The 15,274-nt window shown below is 43.2% G+C and overlaps 1 pseudogene; it reads right to left on the bottom strand.

The window, feature by feature from the left end:
* Positions 1-332: 332 nt before the first annotated feature.
* LOC127230525 (ubiquitin-40S ribosomal protein S27a-like) lies at positions 333-803 on the bottom strand (annotated as a pseudogene).
* Positions 804-15,274: the final 14,471 nt, after the last annotated feature.

Genomic DNA, 15,274 nt, shown 5'->3' with positions numbered 1-15,274 from the left:
TCATTACAGACACACCCTACAATTCAATATAATCCCCCATCAAAATTCCAACACCGCTCTGCACAGAAATGGAAAGGAACAAAGTTCATATGGAGGCACAAAAGAGACCCAGGCATCCAAAGCAACCAAGTTAAACAGGCAATGCTAGGGGTGGAGGTATCACCATACTTAGCCATAGTTAGACTATGGAGCCATAGTCATCAAAATAGCATGGTACTGGCCAAAAAAAAAAAAAAAAAAAAAAAAAAGGCTGAATGTTGTTGTGCAATATTTTTTAAGATGTGTTGCATTCTTTTTATTCAATTCTTGTCTTTTTATTTATTCACACACAACTATTTGTCTTCTGATTTGTTGAAGCAGTAAGTCAGACAATACTTGCCATAGGAATGTCTGTCAAAGTGGCTAGCCATGAAAACTCCAGCACCACATTCATCAGAAGGACACTCTCAACAAAGACAACTAATTTTGCCATTTTCATTCACCTTATAGTACTTTATTCAGCACACCAACTTAACCTTCTTTCTCTTATGCTTATTCTTCCTGGGAGTGATGTAAGACTTCTTCCTTTCCTTAGCACCACCGTAAAGTTTCAACACAAGATGAAGGGTGGGCTGCTATGAATACTGCAGTCAAACAAAGGACAGCCATCCTCCAGTTGCTTACCAGCAAAAGGCAGGAGGGATTCCTTTCTTAGCCTGGGTTTTGGCCTTTACATTTCCTATAGTGTCCGAGGGTTCAACCTCGATTGTGACAGTTTTCCCTGTAAGGATCCTCATGAAATTCTGCATCTTGGCAGAGGTTCCACCACAGATGGAGGATCAGAAAGGAAGAGTGTTACATTCGTTTATGCTGTGAAATATTTGTTTAATGATGCAAAGATGTGTTGCAATCTTTTATGTTGCATTTGTTTAACTTTGTAAAGCTGTGTTACTTTGCCTGCCTGAAATACTTGATTGATATCATAAAGAGCTGAACAGCAATAGCTAGGCAGGAGTAAGAATGGGCAGGGTGGCAGGCAGAGAGAATAAATAGGAGAAGAAATCTAGGCTCAAAAAAAAAAAAAAAAAAAAAAGATGAAACCAGGGGCCAGCCACCTAGCCATGGAGTAAGAAGCTAAGAAAGATACATAGGATAAAGAAAGGTAAAAAGCTCAGAGGCAAAACATAGTTAAACAGAAATGGGTAATGTAATTAGAAAAGCTGGGTTGAAACAATCCAAGCTAAGGCCAAGCATTCATAAGTAAGGATAAGTCTCCATGTATTTACTTGGGAGCTGGGTGGTTGGCTCCCAAAGAGTTTAAACAAACAAACAAACAAACAAAACACCCACAACTATAGGCAGTGGTGGTGAATGTCTTTAATCTCAGCACTCAGGAGGCAGAGGCAGGCAGAGAGAAGACAGCCTCTCCAAAAAATGGTGCTACAAAAGCTGCTTGTTTACATGTAGAATAATCAAATTAGATCCTTATCTCTTACCCTGCACCAAACAAAACAAAACTTCAAGTGGAGCAAACACCTTAATGTAAGGCTTGAATTCTGAAACTGCTGGATGAAAAAGGAGGAAGAATCTGCAAGTCCTCAGCTCCAGTGTGGACTTCTGATACAGCTCCACTAGTCAGAAATGAGGCTGACAATTGCAAATGGGACCTTGGGAAATGAAAAGTCTTCTGTATAACAAAGGAAATCATTAGTGGAGTGGAGAGACAGCCTACAGAATTATTGAAAATCTTTTCAAGCTTCACATATTACAAATGATTAATATCTAAAAGGATAAACAACAACAACAAACCCTCGAAAAACAAATCAAGGAAAAAAAAAAAAAAAAAAAGCCAGTCAAGAAGTATACTAAGGGAGGCTGGAGAGACAGCTTAGTGATTTGAGAGTACTTACTGCTCTTCCAGAGGACCCTGGCTGCCTTCCTAGTGTGTAGCTCACAAGCATCTATAACTCAATCTCTGAGGGATCTGATCCCCTGAACTGGCTTTGTGGACACACACACACACACACACACACACACACACACACACACACACACACACTCCGTATTCATTCACACAGGTACACATACACACATAACCGTAAATTAGCCTAGCTATCCACCAACTGATGAATGGATAATGAAAACGTGGTACATGTAGATTTCATTGAACTGTGACAAAAACAAAATCTTCAGGGAAGTGGATGAAACTAGAAATATATTGAGGTAACTCACACTCAGAAAGATAAACACTACATATTCTTTCTCATGTGCAAACCATTATAACTTATATGTGCCTTTACATTGGGGTGAGCGTGCACAGAGCCCAGGAAACCAGAAAGGGTCCTATGAGGGAGGAATAATTCTTTGAATGGAGAGAGATTGAATAAGATACTAAAGTGGCGAGTCTGTTATGGGACACCTTTTCTGATTGTATTTGCTGCCCACGCCACAGGAGGGAATTCATGTTAGATACTATAAATCTAGTCAAAAGCCCATGGCTGGGGAGATTGTAGGTCCTAGTGGGAAGCCACTGCCCATTGTTGTAATAAATGGACATAATGTGCATATTGAATTGTTCTCCAAACTGTGATTCTACCCATATATTAGTGCTCCTATCAGCTCGGGTTCCAGACATTTCTTTTCACGGTGATTTCTAGTCACCAGAGACACTAAGCTGGTCAAGTAACTGGCTGCTGAGTGCACAGCTATAGTGGGACCTCTATAAACTCTTCTAAGGTTCCGGGAGCACTGTGAAATGAGGGGCAGAAAGAACAGAGAGCCCGAGGAAGGAGTGGGGAGCAGTGTGGGACACTGACTGTCCTTAGACTGAGCTCGTAGGATCTGCAAAATACTGAGGCCATCAGTACCCTGTCATGGAGGAGGGAGGGACCAGAGGATTTATACATAGTTAATGTTGATGGGGGAGCAAGAGTTTTCTTCAGTGTATATCCACTGGTAAGGTGCCCATGTCCTGTAAATAACCCAAATGAAACTCAGTGAGTTGCACACACACAAAGGACACAAATGTTGAGTGAAGGCTTGTAATATGAAAAATAAATGACCCAGAGATCACTATTGGGGTTCAAGCTTCAAGCTGAAGATCAGAGAAACAAAACAGCCAAGTCACTGGCTCTTACCTTTATCTCAGACTGAAAGGGTTGATCCTGTCTCTTGAGCTCTCCTCCAAGCCTCAGACTGCTGCCTCTCCTCAATGTGGCTGGAGACTAATTCTCAGAGTGCAGCCTGAGACACTGGGTTCCTGTCTTTTATATACCTCTCTAAGGCTGAGATTAAAGGCATGTGATCCCAAGTGCTGGGATCTCCTTTGTGTGAGCTGTTTCTCTTGGACAAAGGAAAGAGGCATGGGGTGAGATGAATATGACTGAAATGCACTGTGTGTTATTATTCAGCATCTGTACTGGCCTACCCTTGGGGTTCTGACAAGATATGTCTTCACTTCAGCCACTAAGAGCTCCTGTGCACATTCAGTACGTTCCCTTATAAAAGGTGGGCCTTGCCCATCTCTCCTCCCTCTCTCTTTCTCTCCCTTCCTCCCTCCCTCCCCTCTCTCTTCCTCCCTCTCCCCCCCCCCCCCCCCGCTTCTGCCACTCTTGTTCCCGGGGACCAGTCCTCTGCCCCCCTCTCTGCTCCTCCTCTCTCCTCTTCCAATAAACCTCCTATGTGAACACTATCATATGGTACATCTCCTTCCTTGTTAAATGATAACACTATGTACATGTAATAAAATCATAATTAAACTTATTATTATACATAGTTAATATATGTTAAGACAGATTTTAAAAACATGTAAGACTAAGAAATTTGTCGAGCTTAGCCTTGCTACTTGTCCTTAACAAGCTCCCGGAGGGGTATCTAATGACATGTGTGTCTAATGACATACTTGTCCGTGTTGATTAAAGAGGAACTGGTTAGTAGATGTTACTCACTGGGACCAGAATTACAGGGTTGGAATTAATCTGTTATTAATCCTTCTCTGGGGACGAATAAATCTATGGTGATGTGAGCAACCTACCACACCTGTGACAGCGGCAGCGCGGTACAAGACAGATAGCGCTGGCCACTAGGCTAATGAGGGAAGGGGAGAAAAGAGGGGAAGAGAATGCCAACAACAGCTATTTGTGGTGTGACTACCAGGGCCCCTTCCCTCTGGTTAGAGCTCTACAAACATCTCAATCTTTGTGTTGGCCCTCTGGACGCATTCCATTTGGAAACAAAGAAACTAAGAAGAGTCTAAACCACGTTCATCCTCTTCAAGGAAGGCATGTAGGGAGGGAAGCCAGGGAAAGAAGGTATTTCTTAAGGTAAACTGCCCCCAAGGTATGTCTGGAGCAGCCTGCCCCATTGAGGATTCCCTCTCAGGCTCTGGCTGATGGGAAAGAGCTGCTTGCCAACAAGAGTGAAAACTGGAACCTTAGGGAGTCATTGCATTTTAAAGCTGAAGCTAGAAGATAATTAGCATAAACAATTGGAACCTATCACAGGATTGCAGAACCCATCACAGGGAACCTCATCACAGGGGACCAGAACCCAGCACAGAGAGCCAGAACCCAGCACAGGGAGCCAGAACCCAGCACAGTGAACCAGAATCCAGCACAGGGAATCAGCACCTCATCTCAGGGAACCAGAACCCAGTACAGGAAACCATAATCCAGCACAGGGAATCATAACTTCATCTCAGGGAACCAGAACCTCATCTCAGGGATCCAGAACCCAGCACAGGGAGCCAGAACCCAGCACAGGAAGCCAGAACCCAGCACAGGGAGCCAGAACCCAGCACAGGAAACCAGAACCCAGCACAGTGAACCAGAATCCAGCACAGGGAATCAGCACCTCATCTCAGGGAACCAGAACCCAGTACAGGAAACCATAATCCAGCACAGGGAATCATAACCTCATCTCAGGGAACCAGAACCTCATCTCAGGGATCCAGAACACAGCACAGGGAATCAGAACCTCATCTCAGGGGACCAGAACCCAGCACAGGGAACCAGAATCCCCATCCTCATCCATCCTTCAGCCCTCTCCCCCTCCGGAGGAGAGCCACTTGAACAGTATTCATGACCATTACTGATTTTCTCTTTTTCCTTTGTGAGAAAGCATACTTCTTTGGAGGGGTTGGTGGGGAGCATGGGAGGATAGGAGGGAAAGGGAACTGGGATTGATATGTAAAACAAGATTGCTTCTAATTTAAATTAAAAAGAGAGAGAGAAAAGTTCTTTGGAAAATCAGGTTCTTTGGAAGCAGCTAAAATTATTTGAATAAAAAGAGCCCTTTACCTTGTGTTTTGTGGGCTTCACATGGCTGAAGTAAATTTGGTTCCAACTAAAAATGTTAACAAGAGCAAAGCAAGCCAAGGATGTGACAGGAACATGTCAGGAAACAGAACCTTCCATCCCTACAAAACTGTTCTCTGAAATTGTGAGCATAAGGCTAAAGGCCACACAGGACGCTCTGAACTGCAGCTACCCAGGGTAGACATATGGGCAGATGGCAGTCAGGCAGGAGAAAGATTGAGTAAGATAGAGTTATTTCAAGACATCATAGGAAGTTTGGGGGTTTTTTTTGGGGGGGAGTTGTGTTTTTATTTGGGGGGTGTTTTTTGAGACAGGTTTTCTGGTTTTGTTTTGTTTTGTTTTGATGTGACTTGACTGTCCTGGAACTCACTGTAGACCAGGCTGGCCTCAAACTCCCAGAGATCTGCCTGCCTCTGTCTCCCAAGTGCTGGGATCAAAGGTGTGTGCCACCACTGCCCGACTTCTCTGTTTTTTTAAATGAGATTTATTCATTTTACTTTATGTGAGTGTTTTACCTACATGAATGTTTGTGTACCACATGTGCTTGACACCTTTTAAGGTCAAAAGAGGGCATCAAAACCTTTAGAACTGAACCTGTAGAAGTATATGAGCCACCATGTGGGGACTGGGAATTGAATCTGGGTCTTTTGAAATATCAAAGAGCACTTTTAAATACTGAACTGTTTCTCCAACCCTTGTTTGTTCTTGTTGAGACAAGAATCTCACTTTGTAGCCCTGGATAACTTGTAATTCCCTATGTAGACAATACCAGCCTTGAACTTGTGGTGATCCTCCTGCTTCTGCCTCTTGAATGCTGAATGCTGAGATTACTGTGCACCAGAGTACCTGGTTTGCTTGTGATTGAAAACATTTTATTTAATGCGCATATGTGTGTGCCTGCAGAGGCTTGAAGAGGACATCAGAACTGGAGTTACAGGTGAGCCACCCTGTGGGTGCTGGGAACCAAACCTGGCTGCCCTGCAAGAACAGCAAATGCTTGTAACTGCTGAGCCATCTCTCCAGCCCCTTGAATGTTTTTAAAATACCAGTGCTGGGGCTTCCTCCAAGAAGCCCTGATTCAGTGGATCTGGGGTGGGGCCAAGACCTTATTTAGAAGTTGCTGTTTAATGAGTTTCTGTTCATGATAATGAAGATTTTCTGGAGAAGTATAGTAATGGTGATCACACAATACTGTCAGTATACATAGTGCCACTGAACTGAAATAGCTAAATGGTCATCTTAATATCTATATATTACACAACAAAACAGATGCTCCCCTCCCAGACAGCTGCTCTCTACAAGCACAGGGGGAACCTGGTTGAGGCATATGCTCAGGATGCTTGAAGTCCTGGTAAATTCCCTAATGAGTTCTCCCCCCCCCCCATGAAATCTTCAGCCACAACCTGTGAAATGGCTGACCTGATAGACACCAGCTGTCACAGGGTATTTATTGCTGTGACGAACATTAGGACCAAAAGCAACCCATGACAGGAAGGGTTCATTTCAGCTTATGCTTCTAGGTAACAGCCCATCACTGAGGAAAGTCAGGACAGGACCTGATGCAGAGGTCATGGTAGAAGATGCTTTCTGGTTGGCTCCTCATGACTTGCTCAGTCTGCTTCCCTATCATACCTGGGACTACAAACCCAGGGGTGGCACCACCTACAATGGACTTGGCCATTCCGTAACATTCTCAAGTAAAGAAAGTATAGGCCAGTCTGGGGACATTTTGCCAGTTGAGATTTTCTCTTTCAAAATGATTCTAGCTTGTATTAATTCGACATAAAAGTAGCCAGCACATCATTTGATGTGAATTAAAATTAAGTACAAAGCTTTTTATTTTTCTTCTGGAGATAGCGTTTCTCTGTGTAATAGCCCTAGGTGCCCTAGAACTGTCTTTGTAGCCTAGGCTGGCCTCATACAGTGATTCACCTGCCTCTCAAAGCTTTTTTTAAAGATTTATTCTTGTGCTTGAATGTTTGCCTGAATATATGTATATGGGCCTTGTGCCTCCAGAAGTCAGAGAGGGCTTTGAATCCTCTGGAATTGTTGTTATAGATAGGTGTAAGCTTCCATATGGGTGATGGGAACTGAGTCCAGATCCTCTACAAGAGCAGTAACTACTCAAGGCATGTCTCTAAACCCAAGAATGAAGCTTTTGATTTGCCTAACATCTCACAGGGAGTAAGTGACAACACCAGGTCCCAAATTCATACTTGACTTCCCCAAGTCACTGCATTAAAATTAATCGGATCAATGATGTCAGCAAGATAGTGAAAAAGAAAGAAGAGAACTCTCTCTCTGTGGACACATGCATCCAACAACACTCCATACACTACCTTATATGCCATCCTAGAGCCTTCATCTGGTAGCTGATGGAAGCAGAAGCAGACACCCACAGCTAAACACTGAATCCAGTTGCAGAGAGGAAGGAGTGATGAACAAAGGGGTCAAGACCAGGCTGGAGAAACCCACAGAATCAGCTGACCGGAACAAAGGGGAGTTCATGGACCCCAGTCTGATAGCTGGGAAACCAGCATAGGATTGACCCAGATTCCTTGAATGTGGGTGTTAGTTGGGAGGACTGGGCAGTCTATGGGACCTCTAATAGTGGATCAGTATTATCCCTAGTATATGAATGGACTTTGGGAGCTCATTCCACATAGAGGGATACTCTCTCAGCCTAGACACATGGGGAGGGCCTGGGCCCTGCTCCAAATGATATGACAGACTTTGAAGACTCCCCATGGAAGGCCTCACCCTCCCTGAGGAGCAGAAAGGGGATGGGATGGGGGTTGGTGGGGGGAACAAGGGAAGACAGGAAAGTTCAGGAACTGGGATTGATATGTAAAACAAGTTTGTTTCAAATTTCAATTTAAAAAAATATATAAAAATTAAAAAGATGGCCTGGAAGTGGTGGCGCACACCGTTAATCCCAGCATTCGGGAGGCAAAGGCAGGTGGATCTCTGAGTTCGAAGCTGACCTGGGCTATATAGCAAGTTCCAGGCCAATCAGAGCTACATACTGAGACCCTGTTTCTAACACATAAGCAAACCAATGGAGACTGCTGGTTAAATGTCAGTTGAGCTGTGGCCTCGTGCCTTGCCTGTGCTGTTGTTGAATGTGTATCCTACAAGTGTCTGAAGAAGTCAGAGCTGTCTTTATATCATTCTTTCTCTGCATTCCATGGGCCTCTTCCAGACACTTAGCTTTGTATTGATCACGCACACCCCCACCCCACCCCACCCCTACACTGGGTGACCGATCCAGCTGAGGGATGTCTCCCAAGTGTGTTTGGAAGGTGGGAAGCAGACACAACGCTAACATTGGTGCAGGCTGAGGACTTAACTTTGCACTTGCAGGTCTTTCAGGATATTGGTCACACTGTTGGAGGGATGCCACTGTGGGTAACATGGATACCCCTGGAACTCCAGAATTCACAGGCTGTAAAGTGGAAAATGGCAGCTATTTGACTCCAGAATTGGATCCACCTACTAGCTTGAGCCACAGGGCTGTATCAAATTCATTACAGCTGATGTAATCTGTTCTAGCCTTCCCAGCCAAATGTGGCTCCTGCCACCTAAGTTCCTTTGGCTTGTCAGTTGACCCTTCCTGCTTTCCGCAGCTGCCTCTCTGGGACTTGCCTCACTTGTGAGCAACAGAGGCTTTCTTTTTCTTTTCTTTTTATTATTATTATTATTGTTATTGTTATTGTTATTATTATTTTGGTTTTAAGAGACAGGGTTTCTCTGTATTGCTTTGGAGCCTGTTCTGGAACTAGCTCTGTAGACCAGGCTGGCCTCAAACTCACAGAAATCCGCCTGCCTCTATCTTCCAAGTGCTGGGATTAAAGGTGTGTGCCACTAATGCCCAGCTAAACTGAAGCTTTCTTTCACCTAGATTTTTCCATTCTGTCTCCCAAGGAAGCTCAGTTTGTTAACAACAGTCTCTCTCAGGATAGTGCCTGGCCACTGCCATTAGACTCACATATGACGGAATGGGATTTTTCATCTTGGTAGCGCTATCTGATAGAAGAGTTATTCACCAAAACCCATTAACTGTACTTCAGGTTTTTGACGGCTGTGGGCTCTTTCATAAGGTAGGACTATCTCTGTTTGGGAAATGACTTCTGAGTCCCCCTTCCCCACACAGGAAACTCAGCAGCAGAGGCTGTGTCCAGCTTGCTTCTCTGCATGGTTCATTGTAGTTTCTGCTATTTCCTGGCACCTTTTACCTTCTTTGTGGATTTCTGAATATTTTTTCTACTTTTCTGTTTGGGATAAAGTCCATTTTTTTTTTTTTTTTTTTTACTTTTCTTATTCAGATCCTTTCTTTTACCAGCTCTCTTATCTGGAAGCTGGATGTTTTCAAAAGCTTATTCAACTATGCAAAAGCATATTCAACTATACAAAGCAATAAAAACACAATTGTATTGTATTTACTCATCTCCCTCAGCTAGTTCCTTCTCATGGCCTAACCGTCACCCTTACACTTACGTTGTTTTCCAAATCTACATACAACATATGAGAAAAACAACTGCCATATTTTTCTTTATGGGTCTGGCTTACGTGACCAGAATTATTTACAATCCCAATTCTTTAAAATCAGCATGTGATGCCTTTTGTTATTGCATTTTCATATGCCTTTGATTCACTGAGTCTCCTTCCTACTTTTCTCCTCCTTCCGGTCTCTCCTCCTCCCTCTTAGTAGCCCCCTTCACTTCTGCATCACATGTGCCCTGTCTGTCTGTCCCTCTGTCCCTCTGTCTCTGTAAGACCTCCTTTTCCCTTCTCGCCTGTCCCCACCTTTAATTTCGTAAACCATAGCTCTGCAGTGGTTTGAATGAGAATGGCCCATATACGCTCCTATGTTTGAATGCTTGGCCTTCAGTTAGTGGAACTGTTTGGGAAGGGTTAGGGATGGCTCTGGTCTTGTTGGAGTGGTCATATCACTGCGGTGGGCTTTTGATAAATCAGCCTGCCTTCATCTTGGGCTTGAACGCCATCTTACAGTAAAGCCAAATTAGGTTTGTTCTTGTTTATGATTAATCTTCTTCTCAAGGACTAGGTAATGCCCCACCTGTAACCTTAACTACAAATGGCTCTGTACTGCCTGTCCCAGGAAATGACAACCATGCCTTTGTTTAAAAGGTTGTTATGACCTCCTTGCAACCATGTCTTTTTTCAGGATGTTGATGTAACCAACTTGTTAGGCTTTTGTTTTGCTTCTATAACCCCTCCTATTTGCCTGCCAAATCCCCAATTTGGAAACCCCCTAATCCTGAGCTATAAGAACCTTTATCTTCCTGATGCCCAATGCTTGTCATTTGAATTCTGCTTTAGAGAGAGACAAGCCATGTACATGAATAAAAAAGCTTGCTTTAATGAATTTGGTCATGATTTGTGCCAGTGGTCATTTTTCTCAAATCTATGGGATTAACATGTAGAGGCCCCAGCGAGATTAAGACCCCAAGCCAAATTCAGAAACCAGACCCTTCCCTCCAGCCTTCCAGAACTGAAGAGCTGTTCCCTAGAGAGTGCCCACTTTGGAGACGTACCAAGGCTTGGGGGCATGCCTTCAATTTGGTGGACTACTTGAGTGAATAGCAACTTCAAAAGAAAACAGGCAGTAAGCACCCATTTATGGAGGCCTCCTCTGGTAAGTCATACTCTTTGTGACATCTGGTTCTGTGGGACCTGGGGATGTGGGTTATGTGGGGGCATCTGATGAGACCCAATATTTCCCCATACAGAGCAACAGACGAGATGTTGTATTGCCCATCCGGCTACTTGAGAGTTTAGCCAGAACCACTAGTTCTTTTTCTGTCCCATCTAAGGAACCAGGGGATGCCCTGATTGTAGCTGTGGTGAAAATCAGAGGCCCAGGAACTGGCTCCCCACTGGCAGGGTTGCACAACAAAGCTGTGGAGTCCCAAAGGCATTTCAATAATACTGGGAGCCAAGAGGTTGGACAGGTCCAGTGCAGGTCAAAAGGCATCACCAGGAGCTGAGATAGAAATCAGAGAGGTAACCCCTACACTTAGTATATCTCTGGTTGTAGAGAAAAAGCATCCTATTTTGCTTAAAACAAACAAACAAGCAAACAAACAAACAAACAAAGCACATCTTTGGTCAAACTGGTGAATCCCTGAAAACACGAATTCATGTTGTCATTGTCCCTGTTGTTAATTTTGCTCCGTGTCTTGTGTTATTTTAACTGTCTTTGTGCGTTCTGACTTATGAAGACTGAAACAGATAATGGCAGATGAATGGGTTATAATACTGCTGAGCCGGACAGACCTCTAGCCTGTGTTCTGTGTTTTCTGGTTTAATTTTGCAGTCTCATCTAGTTGCTACTACTCCCATGCCCTTGTTTGGGGCGATATGGACCCCCTCCTCCCACAGCATGCTTTGTGTACACTTGCCATGGCTATTTTTTTGATAACCAGCACTCAACATTCCTTTCTAGTTGCTGGATTCAGTCTAACAGAGATTCAAACGTCTTTTGGGTATTTATAATTTTTGAAATATTGCTTTATGCTGCTCTGCTCTGAAACTGAAAGTTTCTGTCCTGTGGCAGAAAAGTCACATGACTTTAAGATGAGAGAGTGCACAAGGCAGAATGGCTAAAAAATTTGACTGTTGGTCTCATCTAACTGCCTAGAACTTTTTTTATCTCAAGATTTATACAAATATTATATGAACTTTTTGTATCTCAGGATTTGTAAGTTTATTGGATATGGTTAAAACATGTAAAACATGTTTTAAAAAAAGGTTTACTTAAAACAACACAGGGCTAGCAATTAGAAATTTATACTTAAGTAATCTTACCACTCAGGCTATAAAACTCAGCCCATAGACAGCACCATTAGCCAAAATGAAATCAAAGGCCTAACTCATCAAGGTCTATAGTTCTGGGAAAGTCTGTAAATGTACTAACTTTGCTTTTTAGCTTTTGTAGTTCTGCTTCCGGCTAACTGTTCTTGTTAACTGAAATATGTCAACCTAGAACATGGTTTTTATGCTCAGAAGTTCACTCTGAGAAAGTCCCAAGAGAATCCTGAATACTCAGTGTAGCCAACTAAAGTTAGAGTCACGACTACTAAACACCAGAAACTGGGATATTCCTATCTTAAGATTCATCAATATGATGACATAAGCAATCTGAAAAAGAACCTATAGAATGTCTTTCCTTACCTAAGGTCTATTCAGGCTGACAGAGACTAGCTTAAGAGCATATGTCTAACCTCCCTGTCTTTACTAACCTTGCTAAGCTTTAGTTATTTTGATAAACTGAGTCATACAAGAAACTGTGGTCTTCTGGGGTTGTGCACTATGAAAGAATCAGGAAAGTAAAGTTGCCAGTCTCCCTATGGACTGTATTTATGATTTAAAGTTTTATTTTGAAAAAAAATAAAAAAGCTTCAATTCAAGAATTACAGTTTTTTAAGGCTAAAGTTAGCAAGGCTAAAATTGTTTAATCTTCTAAAGCTGTTCTATCATCCAGAGCAGTATGTTTTTGTTTTTACAATAAGTATTAGGACCTTAATTGCTCTGGGAAGGAGTTTCCCCAATAGTGACAGGGAATGACTGAATCAAATTGGGCAAGGGGGCCTGGCCTCTCAAGGTGTTTCCTGATGGCAAAGGGTTACCCTGCCCATCCCTTGTTGATCAATATTCATTGGTCAAATGTCAGACTTTGTCACACCTTCTGTATACGCCAGAAGGGAGGTACATTCTCTTTGGATTATTATTGGGAAAAAAAATGTTTCTAGGAATGCCCTGCCTACAATCTCTTTTTAGGTGACTTTGTTTACCACAATTAAAACACCCAACATTTTGATTTTTCTTCAAGCCTTTGGAAATCACCTCTCTTATCCAAGCATCATCATAGTTATGGGATTCAACAGTGCCTGTATCTCCCTCTCCAAGAAGTTGGTCTTGGGAGATTTCTATACCTCTCACCCTACTTTGTTGTTCAATGGTCTTAGCCTCATCTTTCCACCAGGTCCTCCATTGTAACTGAGGACCTGGCTCCAAGATTGCTGTAACCAAGTATCTCTAGTCTTGAGGGGTAATTCTATTGCAAGATGACCATGAGTTTAACATCTGCTTCAAAAAAAGATGAATGCTTGCCACATGAGACTACCACTTCCTTGAATCTCCTTAAATCTAACATTTCCACAGGAGTCCAATAAGCTCTTACATAGCCTTGGGGATGTCCACTATTTGGCAATTCCTGTAAGGTTACTGGATATATTAAAGTTGGTTGTTTGAAAACATTTGGCCATTCCTCTCTAACTTTTATAATACAATGCTGAAATTGGTTCTCCATTAAATTCCTGTCTGGATTTGAATATCCCCATGATCTGTTTTAGTAAGTTTTTCTAAAACTTATATCTTAGCTCTCATATTAACCCACTATTTTAGTGATAAAAATGATAAACCTTATGTTTATATTTGACCTTACATAAGTCCTATCTAAATTAGTTATCCTCTCACTTAATTGTTCCGTTTTTCAAACCGGCTAATGTATTATCATAGAGACCTAATTCCCTCAATTGTAATAATGCTTACATTTTTTAACGTGGGAAAAACCTCTTTTAGCTAATTCCTCCCTTTAAGAATTCCCAATTGATTCCAGTTCCCTCTCCCTCCCATTAATAATAATAAAAGGGGGGGAAAAAGAACTCCCAATTGAACGGGGTGGTGGTGGCACATGCATTTAATCCCAGCACTCAGGAGGCACAGGCAGGCAGAATTTTTGTGAGTTTGAAGCCAGCCTGGTCTACAGAGCTAGTTCCAGGACAGCTAAGGCTACACAGAGAAACCCTGTCTTGGAAAAAAAATCCCAATTGTCTCATCAAATCTGCCAGCTATGAGGATTCAGATGACAGTGAAGTGTGAAACTGACTGCTGCTTCATAGAACAGTAGAAGCCCAAACAGGTTTCAAGGCAGCAGCTTGAAAAGGTGGTCCAGAGAAAGCCCACAAACACCTGTGGAGTTTGCTGCAGAGAGGCTCCAGCAGAAAAATCCCAGACCTGCTCAGAGGGCTTGGGGAAAAGGAAGGAAGACTTAGCTGGCAGGGCGGTTGTAGAGAGATACTCACTTTGTAGGCACCTGTGGCACTGACCACGCCCATGGGGGTGGGGACCTGGGGGAACTAGGTCTGGGGAAGCACCCTCCCCAACCGCTCACTTGCTTGCTGGACTGGACAGAGAGCATCCGGAGGCATCCTTGGGACCAGGAACCTGCTAGTGTTCATCTGTCTCTGTTGTAAGTTATTTCTCCCTGAATAAACATCTATTCAGCCTGTTTTTCCTGATCCTTATTAAACCACGATAGGCAGTGACTCCAGTGAATACTGCTCCAGCCTGTACTGGGGTCTGCAAAGCTATAGGCAAGCAGCTTTTTTTTTTGTGAATTTGTGCCCCAAAGTTGGACACCAGATGTAGCAGGATTGTAGTGATACTTTGTTTATAATCTAACAAATACAGTTTGCATGAAGAGCAGAGTGCAGTGCTAAGCCACTAGTTAGCTACACACACACACACACACACACACACACACACACACACACTAAGCCATTGGTTAGTTAGCTGTAAAGGACAGGCAGTGGTGATCACACCCTTAATCCCAGCACTCTGGAGACAGAGGCAATGGATCTCTGTGAGTTCAAGGCCACCCTGGGCTACATGAAAGTGAATCAGTCTAACAGAGCTCACACCTTTGATCCCAGCACTTGGGATGACATGGCTTTCATCCCAGCACTAAGAGGAATATAAAAGACAGGAGCCCAGTGCAGTATCAGTGTCCTCGGAGGTTTGGTGGAGAGCATTGCAATCTGCAGTCACTCTGAGGACAGGATTGCCCGCCCCCATTTGGTTGGAGCCTTGGTAGTGGTAAGAACTCTCTCATAGCATGGTGGCTTTGCTTTTCTGATCTTCAGCTTGAACCTCAACATCTGTTACTGGGTTTA

This window comes from Phodopus roborovskii, unplaced genomic scaffold (assembly GCF_943737965.1).
Source record: "Phodopus roborovskii unplaced genomic scaffold, PHOROB, whole genome shotgun sequence".
Taxonomy (NCBI): domain Eukaryota; kingdom Metazoa; phylum Chordata; class Mammalia; order Rodentia; family Cricetidae; genus Phodopus; species Phodopus roborovskii.
The sequence above is the reverse complement of the archived record's forward strand: the minus strand, read 5'-3'. Positions and strand labels throughout refer to the sequence as shown.